Raw genomic sequence first — 14,964 nt, 5'->3', positions numbered from 1 at the left:
AAATAATATTCAAATACTATCAATTATTTAAAAAAAAAAAAAAACTAGTGTATTGTAGACTAGCATTATTTATAGAATAAGTGTAAATTTTTAAGATAAAAAAAGAATTCTAGAACTTAAACATGGATTACCAAAATTCCTTCCATAACAATTCTTATTGTAATAGTTCCTACCAAACTACAAACATGGAAGTAATTATTTTTTTTAATATTCAGAATATTGTGGAAATTTTAATACTCTTTTATTATTCTGCTGTTTTTTTTTTAAGTAAACATGTTTTAGTTAATTATAAACTAACTTAATGTAGAACTATAGATTTAAACTCTTGGTCATAACACAGAACTCAATGAAATTATTTATATTTACAATAATAAACGTTTTTAACACTTCTTGTAATATTTTTATTTCGTACAATGTACATTTCAAATTCTAAGAATTCATTATCAGGTACTTTTAGTACTTTTATCATAAACTACTGGAATTTATTACATACACGTAGTTGTTGTAAAGATTTGCAAAAACCCATTTCAACTCCGCTCTCTCCCTTATATGTTGTTGATCTTCGTGAAAATTAATTTAAAATGTATACTTAAAAGACTAGGCAAATTTCAGTGTAAAAATATATCACTGTAGTACATCGGCAAGTGAAAAATAAAACAAAGTTATTATAGGGTTGCAAAACACCGCAATTCCTATATGCAATGCTTTTTTATATTTAAGACACGAGGCATATCCATGTATCCATATTTATAGGATTAGCTACATTGGAAATACAAAGTTATAGCTGTTCTAGTGTTTTTAAATATTTATTTTTAATACTTGAATTCAACCCATTTGAACAAGATGTAGATATTAGAGATTTGTATTAAAATATCATAAATAATCGACAATTGCACATTTCATAATTTTAAAACAAAGTCAGAATACAGTAGGAATTTAATAGTGGAAATTACTAGCCATAAATTATACTGGTACATTGAATCGTGTATTTCTGACAACATTGATATCGTTGTTGGGAATGTTTAGTGTCTCATATTTAATATATAACCATTTTACCAAGAGCTTTCTACGAAATGTATGTTTGGATTACGTATTTCACCACAGGGAATGCCAGAACAAAGGCAGGTGTTAGGTGTGGACAAAGTGGGTGGTGTAACAATCAGTTAATTAGGTTTATCTAAAACAATGGATCTGCAAAGCTCCTGAATTTTTAGGTGTAAAAGACGGTATCGTCTTTACTTTGAGAGATTAAAGTTTATTTATCATTTGATACTAGCCCATTAGCACCCTTTTAATAATGAACAAAGTTATTGTTTTTAATTTGAATAAGTAAAATTAGATTGGTTGTGTACACTCAAGATACTGCTATTTTAATGATACACAAAGTTATTAAAATTAAAAAAGCTAGAATTATGATCACAGGTAGCTTACATGTATCTGCATACCTTTGTAATAAAATAGAGGAATATTTACAGTTGCGAGCTATCGAACACTTAGGGTCCAATGTATAATTGTGCATCTGACTTTACATAATAAACCTTACTCTTATTTATTACATTTGAATGTTTGTTACATCTAGTTCTACGTTTAAGGTGCAGTTGATAACTCATCGCTTAGTACTACTTAGGGCATAAACCTGTCATCTCACAAATATTACATATCTTGTTTAAATTAGTATTTAGATATAAAAGATTTTAGAAGTGTATTGTTATAAAAACTTAATATCATCCCTCTAAACAGCAATATTGTAAATTTGGTACTGGCAGGTCCATTTTGGCCAATTTCCTACGGTATTTATAAAATGTTACAAAATATACTTGCTTTAAGCTTAATAATAACAATAAGTTGCATAATAATTATAAATAAAAAAAACAAAAATATATCCCAATAAATTTATTTGCGTAAACAAAAGATAAGGTATATGTCGCTGGGCTTTATATAAAACAGCAATCCGCATCCAACTATTTAACATTTACGAAAACATTTTTGAACTTTTAACATAATTACTACATATTAAGAAGGAGTTCACCTTTTTTAGTTATGTAACTTAATAGTTTTTAGTAAAAAATAAAAAAGTAAAATTTAAACTTAATCCATAAAACAAAGTGGCAGCCAATATTAATATGATTGATTGATTGATTGATTGATTTATTTATTATTTCCAAAATTTATGTACAGAATTAAATATAAATGCATAACAAAAATCTTATAGGAAAATTATCCCCACATGGGCATCAGCCTGTGTGTGGGGAAACGAGTTCCTCAGTCTGCACTACCAATAACACACCACAAAAAACTTAAATTAAAATAAGAAAAATGAATTGTCATTAATAAAAACATTTTCATTTATGAGACAACAAATGAGAAATGAAGATTTAAAACTCTAAAATAAACTATACAAGGCCAGAGCAATGGAATACATGAGCAAATTCAGTTAATAAATTATCTAAAATTTGAAAGGAATATACTTATTTAGAAAATATAATTTGAAGACTTAAAAATGTAATTTATATAAAAACTTGTAACTTACATAAAAAATAGCAATCAGAAAGACTTAATTAAAAATTAGCCGATATAAGTAGAGAGAGACTTGGACCACAACACACACACACACTAAACACACACACACACACACACACACACACACCACACACACACACACACACACACACCAATCACGCCACACGCACACATGCACGCACTACACGTACTCGTTGGCCTGCAGTCAAAACGATTGTACAGACTAACCAAACACTCAGACTAACATTGATTGTAATACAAAAATATAACAGAAATTTAATACATTAAAAAAAGCATATCTAGGTGTAGATTGAGGAAAAATACTGACGAAATCCATCTCGCCCAGCATCTACTAACCATTTATTGACTACTTTTTTGTACGTACTAATAGTGCAAGGTCTTGGGTTTTTTATAAAGTATGGTAATTTTGAAAAATTATATGAGCAATATAGTGAGATGATGTTGAATTAAAGGCTTTAAACGAGTCTAGGAACAAAAATTCTGTTATGAAGTGAAGAACGCGTAAAATGGCTGTGGTTACTGTGAATGAAAATTGAATCTCGATGTTTGAAAAATGTAACAAAATTAATGTTCGGATATATAATTGCGAGACGTTAAAACTTTAAATTCTTCAAACAATAAATTGGTTGGATAAGTACGATTTCGCTTCAGAGCTACTTTTATAAATATTTTTTTGAACGACTTCTAAGGGAGCAAGGGTTATTTTGGAAACAGCCACCCCATGCTAAAATTACCATACTGAAGAATTGATTGCACATAAGCATAGTATACAGTTTTTAAAAGATCTATTGTAAGTATATTACGCAGATTACAGAATATAAAGATAAATTTACGAAGTTTAATTCCGCATGTAAGCTACGTGATTACACCACTTCAAACGATTGTCAAAAACTACACCCAAGTATTTATACTCACTCACCCTATCAAATACATTCACACAAAAACGCATCCATCCTGGCCACCACAAGTATGCAACCGTAGCTTAAAAACAAAAGGATCGCCGTCAGCTCGTATAGAGATTGGCATACATTTGGTTTTGGCTATATTAACTGTGAGCCGACATTGATCAACACCAGCGCTTGACAGTGAGTAGACCGCGCTCAGCCACATCCCTCACTTCCTCCCAGCTTTCACCCTCAAATAAACAAAGCGGTATCGTCCGCATAAAGAAATATCTGTCCTTTAAAACAAAGTCAATCTTCCTAGATTGTTAATAAAAATTAAGAAAAGCAAGGGTCCAAGAGTACTGCCTTGCAAAACCCCATACTCAATTTTTTGAGGAACGCTTGTTATGGCCCAAAACGGAAACAACTTGATACCGATCGGACAAATAACTTTTGAACCATCTCCAAGAGTTCCCTTGTATTCCAATATATTTTAATTTTTGTAGTAATAGTTGTCTATCAACTGTATCAAAAGCTTTAGCTAAATCTATAAAAAATCAATAATGGTTTTTTTATTACGGCTAATCGTGTCATGAACACTTTTAGTTAGCAAATAATAAATCGTCATTCAAATTCTTAATCTTTTCTGAAACCGAATTGATTTTGTACAAGAATTTTATTGATGTTTAAATATTTTTCGAGTGAATTCTGACACATTTTTCCAATAATTTAGATAAAACACTAGTTAAAGTTATTGGTCTGAAGCTAACACATCGATTTTTGGGCCTCCCTTATAGATTGGGATTACTTTACCCATTTTAAAAGATGCTGGGAAAATTCCCTGTGATATACTATTGTTTTATAATATGTAGAAGTGGAAGCTTTAAGAAATTAAAAAAACATTTTGATAAGAGTAGCCGGGATTCCATCTTCTCCCGGAGCAGACCCGCCTCTAAGGTTTTGTACAACACGAGCAAGGACATCCTCGGATATCGGCTCCAGCTGGAAGTAAGAATTCGCCCCGTAATCCTCGTCATTCATAACGACTTCAGTCACGGGAGGCACAGCACTGGCTAAGTTGGCACCCACCCTAACATAGTATTCATTTAATGTGTTAGCTACATTATTTATATCATTTGTCTCAATATTAAGTTTTGGCCGTCCAGAAACTGTTCAATAGGAAAGGAATCTTTTTTTTTATTCATGTCCATAATTTCAGCAATATTTTTCCACAAGAGCTTATTATTATTTTTTGATTCATTAATTTTATTTCTAAAATACATTTCTTTAGCCAATTTAATAGTCTTATTTAAGAGATTTCTATATTGCTTGAAACGAGTTTTTAACATTGTATTAAAGGGCTGGCCTTTTGAGCTGCTTACTCATTTTATCTCTAACTCGAATTGATTTAATTAGTCCAACGGTAACCCACGGCTTTAGCTTGACGTGCTTAGAAGAAATTGGGTTCTTATTAATTGAGGGATTGTAATAGAATATCTTGCAAATATTCAACAAACTTAGATGCAGACAGATTAACATCCTCGATCTCTAAAATCGGTGTCCAATTTCTTTCAGAGACAAGACGGCCAACAATATCAAAGTCAATATATGTGTTTTTAACTAAAGATGATTGTTTTCTTTTTACTTTTAATTAAACTCTGTTGACTTTGCGAGACAGTAAAATAGTGATCCGTAATTTCCGCTTTGATGACCGCCGACTTAACACCGTCCCGTAGTTTTAATATCCGTAAATATATGATCAATACAACTTTTGGAAAATCCAGTAACTCTGGTTGGCACATTAATGCAACTAATGAAACCAGCTCCATACATTACATCAAGATATCGTTGTGACAGTGGATCGTTGGTTTCAGGTAAAATACAACAATTTATATCACCAATCAGCCAGTGAAACCCGATCCCTGTGCCTGGTCTCAAGATATACCTCGAGATCACTAATGAAAGAGTCAAGGTCACCGGACGGACTCCGGTAAATGGCGAGCAACGACATCCGCTCCCTGCCAAACGTTATATCTAGTTTTCAAACATGTGGCCCCGCTCAGATTCACTTCCGCATGACATACTGAAAAAACATTTATTAACGAAAACAATCACGCCATCATTCTGATTCATACTTTCCTTATTTACGAATCTATCATACCCATCCATACTCACATTTACACTGCACTCATCCATCCAAGTCTCTGTTAAAATAATTATGTCAAATTTAAACTTATAGTTTGTGTCAAAATGATAATTAGCTCATCAAAATTCTTTTTACAGCTACGAATATTCAAGCTAAGGATTGTCACTCGATTTTTTATTTACGTCTTCATTTTCTGAGAAAAAATCAAAACTATCAACATAATCATAAACCACATGCATTCACAGCTCTAGAATTGACAATTTCATCCATAATCTCGCCCATTGCGCAAACTGTTCATTGTACACCATGCTCAGCCCACCCGCTCTCTATATATCTATACAGATATCACTACACTTGATAAAAACTACAACATCATCAAAATAAACTAAAAACCAAATGTATAGCTACCTGTAAAAAAACAATATTAATATAACAAAAACTTATATGTAGTTGAAACCAAATACCAATATCACAGATATAGTAATAAAATAAAATATTTTTGTTTAATTTAATACATATGAAAATAAAATAAAATATATACATGGAATAACGTTTAAGAAGCATTATCGATATAGGTACATCTAATGCTATGCTGCAACTTATGTTTAAAATAAACAAGAAGCACCTTTACAAATTTATGCAATTAAAACTTTTCAAATATAGATATGCTAAAAATAAATCACGTATTTTTATATTACATGCCACAATGAAATGTAACTAGCACAAACAAAAATATAAATTGTTATTAACATATGAATAAACTAATTAAATTAAAAATATACTTCAGTATAAATTCTGACATGTGCATGCTTATAAATTGTGTGTCATATATTCAAAAGACTGACTATAAGAATTATTATTCCATATAAAAAAAGACATAGACGGAAATTAGACCTAATATACAATTAACATCGCACTGACCATGCAAAACACATTATCTGTTAACCTTTGCAGGACAGTAAAGATGGCTGTAAAAAAATGGTAAAAAGTTAAAAGAATTAAAAAATTTAACATTCTGAAACTTATAATCTCAATGGCATGAAAATATTTATTAATTAATATTATTTATAAATTAATTATTGTTTTCTACAGTAAACTTGTTATTCTTATAATAATAAATAACTAATAGTAAGATGAGATAAACTGTTTATAAAAACATTATTTTGATATTTTTCTTTAGCCCGTGTACACATACACATACATACTCAAGTGCATACACACATACATACATACTCACACGCACACACAACACACACACACACATATCTATATATATATACTCACATGCATACACACACATACTTCTACCCATACGTATTTATAATTTAATTATAGGTTGGTATAGTACAATCAATATTTAATTTTGAATGCTGAGTGTCCTAGTAGTAATTATATTAATATTAAACGTCGCTGCAAAAATATTTTCATTTTTCACTTTGTTAAGTCTTATTTAAAAAATACACATGCACATGCCAATAAATTCTACAAACTATAATCGTCAAACAAAAATTGTAATATAAATGCTGCAAACAAAAATTAACATACAGTAATAAAAAAAGTCTTACTTGTCATGTCCTTATCTGTATTTATGGAGTATCTATAACCTACGCTCAAACTCTGGCAAATTACTGCGTTGTCGTGGGACTGCCGCTAACTACCCGGACGTACGAAGGCTTCCACTTCGTCGATGCTCCTCACCCTCCACTGGCCGGTGACTCCACCGTCTGTTCTCACCAACACCTTCCCGTCTCTCGACCAAGCGAACGCCAGCTGTCCATCTTTTACCAAGGACTTAGCTCTCCCCAGTATATGTTTATTCTGTGGTGTGAGATGATCCAGAACTAAATACCGGCGCAGGCGGTAGAGACGCTGCCCAAGTCCGTAGTTTTTAATTCTTTTTTTTCTTGGCCGCAAGAAATCCATTCAGCCTTTGTTGAGCGGGGACAACGAACTGGACGACGATTAGAGGGGTGGAAAGGACTTCCTCCGAGGTGCCGGCAAACGATGGGCAATGGATATAGACTGTCTGTCGTAAGTTAGATCAAGCGCGGTGGCCACCGATTTGACGATTTCGTAAACATTCTCCACTTTTTGTGACGGGGACAACCCCATAACTTCAACGTTATGGTTTCGCGAGTACTGCTGTATATCTGCCATTTGTAACTCCACGTCAAACACCCGCCGAGACAGGGATCATTTTTAGTTCGCAGTTCAACACATTCTGCTTTAAGTTCAACATTTTCCGCCTCTAAAGAAGAAAGTCTCTTATGGAATTCGTCAACAGATGCCTGTAAACCAGTTAGACGCTGTTCAATCGCGCTAAAAACCGTCTCTATTTGCAGCTTGGCTTACAGCAATTTTCTTTTTGTATTGCCAAAAGAAATGTCCAGAAATATTTGGATCGACCGAGTCCGACTTATGACTTGCCACTGAGGATGAATCCTGCGAACAATCGTCACACTTCCACGAGGCCAGATTTCGGGCCTACATAGATGTCAACTTTGCCAAAGTCCGAATGCGACAACACGTTACATGAAAACTGAGACCGCACTCCACACACTTTGCTGCATCTTTAGCAATGGATATGTCTCGGCTACATTTACCGCAATTCATGATAAAAATGTAAGTAATTGTAAGTTACTTAACTGTACAGTAAAAAAAAACTAAAAAATAACGGAAGCCTGATTTAAAATGATAATTAGTAATCCAAAAATAACTTTAGTCCAAACTAAAAATAAACTTCATCAATACTAACGAAAATTCACACACGAAAAAAAAATAAAGTTTATGACACAGTTTTAAGGATAATTACTTTAAGAAAAGGTACCGCACAGGATAAGTACCGCACAGGACAAGACGGGCAGGCCGACCAGATTGCACAATCACGAGCGGCTTATCTGTACGACCGTCCTCATGGACTGACTGATAAGAACTGAATATATATGAATAATACTGAATAATATGCCTAGGTCCTTATATTAGTCAGGTTAAATTTAAGAAAATGTATAGCTAAACCCATGATTTACTAGAGTGAGCAATCCAGTTTGTTGGTCCACCTTGTTAAGAATGAGCTTAAGAAATAGGGAAAGAAAATATAACGGGAGGTGAGAAAACATTCTTTTGCCGTGAACAGAAACGAGAGACAGCACTTGTTGTCCACAGAGTGGAGTAGAGTTGGCTGCCTTGAGGCACAGTTTCCACACACCGCGATAGTCAGTTCATACAACCGTAAGTAACGTTCCTTGAGTTACTGGAGACCTGCGTTGGATAGTAATCATTTGAGTCGGGAGTAAAGGGGGCTTATTTATGTTACTTAAATAAATACAAGACGAGGGGGTGAGGGAGCAGGTTTATTGAAATTTTGATTTTAAGAGAGAACACAAGAATACTGAGGGAGATCAGCGGGATGTGAAAATTATCATAGAATGACAACTTATTGACGCGACGACTTTGGGGATATCAGATCATTTGTTTATTGGTTTTAATGGGGAATACAGTGGAATCTTCGAGTCCAGGATGAAATACATCCCATAATCATGTGGGGATCAGTGGCATTGAGAAAGTCGAGTATCTGTTCTGCAGAAGAGGGCTTTGCTGGTGTCTTCAACCGCGGGACAGCCGTAAGAAAACATTTTCGGTCAGATAGGACTTTTACAAACCTCTACACTATTATGACTCATATTATTAGATCACCCTTAAATGTGATTGGTTAAAAAACTCCTGAATCTTCAATTCGCTATGGTATATTATTGTGTGCGAAAGATTTCTTTGGAATACTAATAATAGAATTCCCAACACTTAGTTATTTCCTCTTACAAGGAAAAAAAATATAAGATAAAACAATTACTTCCACTTGAAAGGATGTTTCAAGTTTACTATTTTATGGGTTGAATTTTTGAACGTAAATTCATATTAAAACTGAATATCGCAGATGCTTTCGAACTCAAGTAATTCAATAGCTACTCTACGATAATATAATCCTTGGCAATTATGTATGATATTAATTAGCAAACTTCCAAGTCGGCAGGTTACATTAAATATAATAACATCGTTTGAGAGGAATATTTCGACTTGATTTCGTCAATGACACTTTTCAAAAATCAAATTCAACACCCAATATAAACCCAATATCTTTACAACTTATTGAATATATAACACAACATACATTTTGTATACTCGTTATAAAATCCTTAGGTAGTAGTTTTTTTGACAAATACAATAGTATACTTCAAATTTGAAAAGAATAATATTTAAGTGTCTAATGTTTTGACTGTCGGTAATTAGTATTATATTTTGTATTGGTTTAGGTAATAATTAGTATCTGCAGGACTTCACGTATAAATATTTTTCATCATCACAGAGAAGCATTTTAGAAAACCATTATAAGGCAAAGTTAAAAGTTAATATGAATACACGGCAAGTGCATTAAACAATTGACATGTACTGGTATTGAGGGTGACGACGTTTATCAATAACAACCTTTCAAGTATAAATGAAACCTGATTCTTCTAAAAACTCAAGGGATAAGCTACGTTCTTTTTAATCAGTTATAACAGCACTTAAAAAAGTTATGGCAGATAAAAAATTTAATTAGTGTAAATTAAATTCTAAAAGTCACAAAAATATATGTAGAGTTTTCTACATAATACTAGTTTCAATAATCTATTCTCTTTCAGCATCCCCTTGAGTAGAATATTTCAACAGTTGTTTGCATGAATAACCTAGAGTGTCTATTTATATATATATATATACAACCGGACCTCTATTGCAAGTGTTGCAATAGAGGTCCGGTTCCTTGGTTTACATATTATAATTGTTAATATTTATTCCATGACGTAGACTACAGTTGGTAGATTTATGCCCTTATGTAATCTCTGTATATTTTGTATTTTTAATTCCTTGAACTTGCAAGTCATATTAAATTAAATTATTTAGAAAATTTTTTGAATTCATTTAATACGAAGTCATAATATATTATTAACAATTATTAAAGGACAATTTTTTATCATAATAACCAATGGTTTTTAATTAACAATCGATGTTTTGGACACATTAATGTCCTTGGTTCAATTGTGATGTAAAAATAAAAAACCTTCTTGGACAGTTTTGCATTGCAAATTCTCTTATCAAAGTTTAAAATTGACTTCCATTCAAAATTTAACTAAGTGAGTTGGTAATGAAGAGTCTAAGATGTTAATATTTCATGTCTTGAAATGTAAAGAATAATTAAAGCCAGATTCCATCAAAGAATACATTACCATAATTATTTTAATTTAAAAACTTACTCCTATTTTACCTTACATTCTTAGAAACTCCTATTTAAAATTCATAGAGGTGCCTGATATGATTAAGCTGGTTTATTACGATAAAAAATAAACTAATCCCCTTTATAATAATATATCTACATTTACTTTAATTATATTAGTTCATAATTGTTCAAAGAAGCAGAATAAAAATTGAGAGTTTTAGGTTCTATATACTCAAATACATTTTAATGTTGAATAAGCAATATGTACTACGTTTTAGAATTTTCATATTTAGGGGTTTCTATAAAAGTAAATCATTACCGAGGTAATCTCTTAATCAGTAAACATTTTAGCCCATCTTATCGACTTTTTTCTTAAATTTATATTTTCATGAACATAAAATTAATTAGTTAAAGTAGACCAGACAAACAACTAGTTGGCCCAATGGCCTGAAGCTTACCATTTTCAATTTCACAGGAGAGATAAAAGAGTTTTTTTTTAAAGTTTTTTTACAAAATTTAAATACTTATTCGTTAGTCATAGTCATAGTGGATATAGACGGACACACAAAAATAAACTAATTTACTTTCGCTATGAACTGGTAGGAGGGCTTCCGTTAAAAACCAACATACTAAATTTCTTAGTTGCCAATTTTCAATATTTGAATACCTTTTAGGAACACAACACTATATTTTAAAACCAATCAGTGTTACATTTACTTGCTTGTTTTCTGTAAAGTTACTTCTAACCCTAGTTCTCACTTGTTGCAAGCCAAAAAAATATTTTTTCTTACAATTTTGTTATTTAATGTGGATGATTTCAAAGTATGAAATAAATGTTTGCCAGTTTTAAATCGTGATGTGTTATATAGAAGTATAACAATAAGTTTCGAAAATTGAAATTTATCCTTTTCCTCAGGTGTAGAAATGTTTTAAGACATTAAACGATGGTAGAACATTTTACATAATGCTCTTGTAAAATGTCTCTTCTATAAGTCTTGTAGGCTTATAGAAAAAATACTTTACGCAATTAACAAATAAATACCAAAGCTGATTCTATAACTCCAATTATACATAGGCAAGAACGAAAGTAAAACCTATCAGTAGTAAAACGGGTGAAAACTAACCTCGAAACACGGCGTACCCGGTATATTTTTATCCAAAACAGATGGAACGTGTACATTTAAATAAAATTGAAATCGATAAAAACTAATTGTAGGCTTGTGATCTCGAAACCTAAAATAAACTACGAAATATAATATAAGGATACTTGTGATATTGTAGTAATGGTTCATGACGAATTTACAGTTTTACGTAAAGAAAATATGGCTTCTGCAATAAAAAGTTTGATGAATTTTTAGATCCCTTCAAACAGCACCAGAAATGATTCCGAACTTCTTTTATATGCCTCCACCTTTTAAGAACCACCCATGGCGGTGCTATCAGAATCCATTTATTTCAATGCATATTAAATTTTAGTAAATATATATGTTGATTATAATGCATCATGGCATATAATGTTACAAACTATGTCTTACCGAATATCACTGATGGGGTTATACAACAATTTTCGTGAAGCGTGTTTATTATGGTCATCATCATTAGTGGAACGAACATAATAGTGACCGTCTAGTTAATGGGAGGTTTTTTAAATATACATATTCAGGTATGAGACTATTTTTGCCTCTATAAGTCAAGCAACTATGTTGGTGTAAGAGAAATCATTAAATAACAGAGCGTCACGATGAGATATTACTATTATTATTAAGCCTAAAAGGGTAAGAAAGATTTATTACTGTATAGGTTTATTGAATATAACAGTCATACGTGTGTTGGAGGATGTATCAGCTTTTTGATAAGATACTAAAAATAGTACTATAAACATATAAACTATGCTATTTAAGGTCAAGCAGTTTGTCTTTTGTTTAAAAAATTGTTTAATGGAGAGTTTTAAAATATCTCTTTAAAATTCCTTTCCTGTTAAATAAATATGTATTATTGTATTTGAAATTTTATAAATGAGGACGTCGATAATTGACTCGCAAAAAATTATCAGATGAGGATATATTTTGTTTTACTAAATTGATCTAAGATTACTGTAAAATACTTTTTTACTAAAATATATTTTCCTTAATATTAAAATATGTAAAAATTATGCATTTTTAAAATAATTATTTAGATAAAATAATTCACTTGACATTATTGATAAATATTACATATATGTAACTGTTCAACCTTGAGGCTGGTAAAATTAATAAAAAAACTATACGTACTGTATACAATAGTATATAGTATTTATAGTATTTGCATAATATAAATTTTGTGTAATATTATTTGTGTAATAGTATTTTTATAGTATATATAATTTAGTAGTATTACTTTATTCATAGTTCCCTTTGGGAATGCTACCAATAATGGTAATAGAGAAAAAATAAAATATAAAAAAACCAAATGTAATCACCCACAATTAGATAACACAACCTTAAAGATGAGTAAAAACTCCACTAATCAGCTATGTATAAATATATAATATTTACATTTTGTTTTCGTTAACTATATATAAATTTTAAATGTATTAAAATAAAACATTGATATTATTTATATTGAAATAGTTCCTTGAAATATCCAACTGTAAATCTTTTGGGATGAAATAAAAGGTGTGAACTGATAGAAATAACAATGACAAATGAAGTGGTTCTGATTTTATGAATGTACGGTAATAGTGACCGTTTCACTGAATGTAAATCTGCTCGTGTAAAAGTTGCACATCCTGTCCTGTTTAACAATCCCCTCAGGACATGAGTCCGAAACTCGGCGCTGTACGGTTGGAAAGTTTTGTATCTAGTAACTTGTGTGTGTGTGTGTGTGTGTGTGTGTGTGTGTTTTTACACATAAAAATCTCAATTAAAACATTTTATTGATTCAGGGCATTTTTGGAGAGGTTAAACCAATCTCAGAATATATATGACACAAAAATGTTCAAAATGGTACTTACTAACATATATCCTAACGTTAAGTTGCTTTATATAAATGCAGTCTTATCTTACCCACATTAATCATTTAAGTACAAATCCATATTGGCAGATATAGGTTAAACGAAGCAAGTTCAAACATACGTTCATATCAACTTGTTTGGCTGCTTATGTGTCTATTGTCATGTTCTGAAATTATGCCAACTCTATAGAAATTTTAAGGGAATCAGAATAATTCAAATATTAAAACATGATAGACTTATTACTTCACTAATGATTTAAGCTAACTGAAAGGTTGTTTTAAATACGAGAAGGACTGTTTACAAATATGAATAAATATTACGCTTAACCATCAACTAACCGATGATCAGTATGTAGCATATTTGTTAATTTACAAATCACGAACCTAACTTATACTACACTATGTTGTGCTATTAATACTAACAGGTTGCAGGTAGCAATAATAAAATACAAAATAAAAGTCTGGTAAACGTAATGGTTTTTGACGAAAAAAATTGAAAATGTGTTGCATGTGAATATTTGAAAAGGATTATCAAAAGCCGATTAAACTCCAGACCTGAGCACAGTTTCACGCCAGATAACAGTGACATGAACAAATACAGCTTTTTCTTGTTACAGCACTGTGCATTTTTTTATCACAGAATCAAAGAGAAAAAAGCTATTTGTTTCATATTTTACATATTTGTTTGGTAAAAGTCATTAAGCCGTCGCCAAAATCAAAGACTTGTTAAATGAGAGAATATGCCTCATTGAATAACAAAACCTAAGTTGGTTAAAAGAATTAATAAAGACAAAAGACTTGTAAAATCATAGATTATACGTCAATTAAATCAAAAGCTAGGTTCTTTAAAACCGTCGAAAAAAGCCAAAAATCATATAATAAGAATTAATGAAAAACTAAACCCCTAGACTTTAAGAATTAAAGTTACAAATTCATTTGCAAAACATATATAAATACTATAAATCTACGGAGTAATGAGACACCAAAGTATAAATTTTTTACTTCTGCTAATCATAAAATTCAATTACAAAATAAATGTTATTTCTAAAAGGAACTAAGAGTTTATGCAACAGTTACTTAACAACGCAGTTAGTGCTACACTTCAACATTTGAGTAAACTGAGAATTATATTTACCAAAATAAATAAATAAAAT

Source organism: Homalodisca vitripennis, chromosome 8 (genome assembly GCF_021130785.1).
Source record: "Homalodisca vitripennis isolate AUS2020 chromosome 8, UT_GWSS_2.1, whole genome shotgun sequence".
NCBI lineage: Eukaryota > Metazoa > Arthropoda > Insecta > Hemiptera > Cicadellidae > Homalodisca > Homalodisca vitripennis.
Note: the sequence above shows the minus strand (reverse complement) of the source record.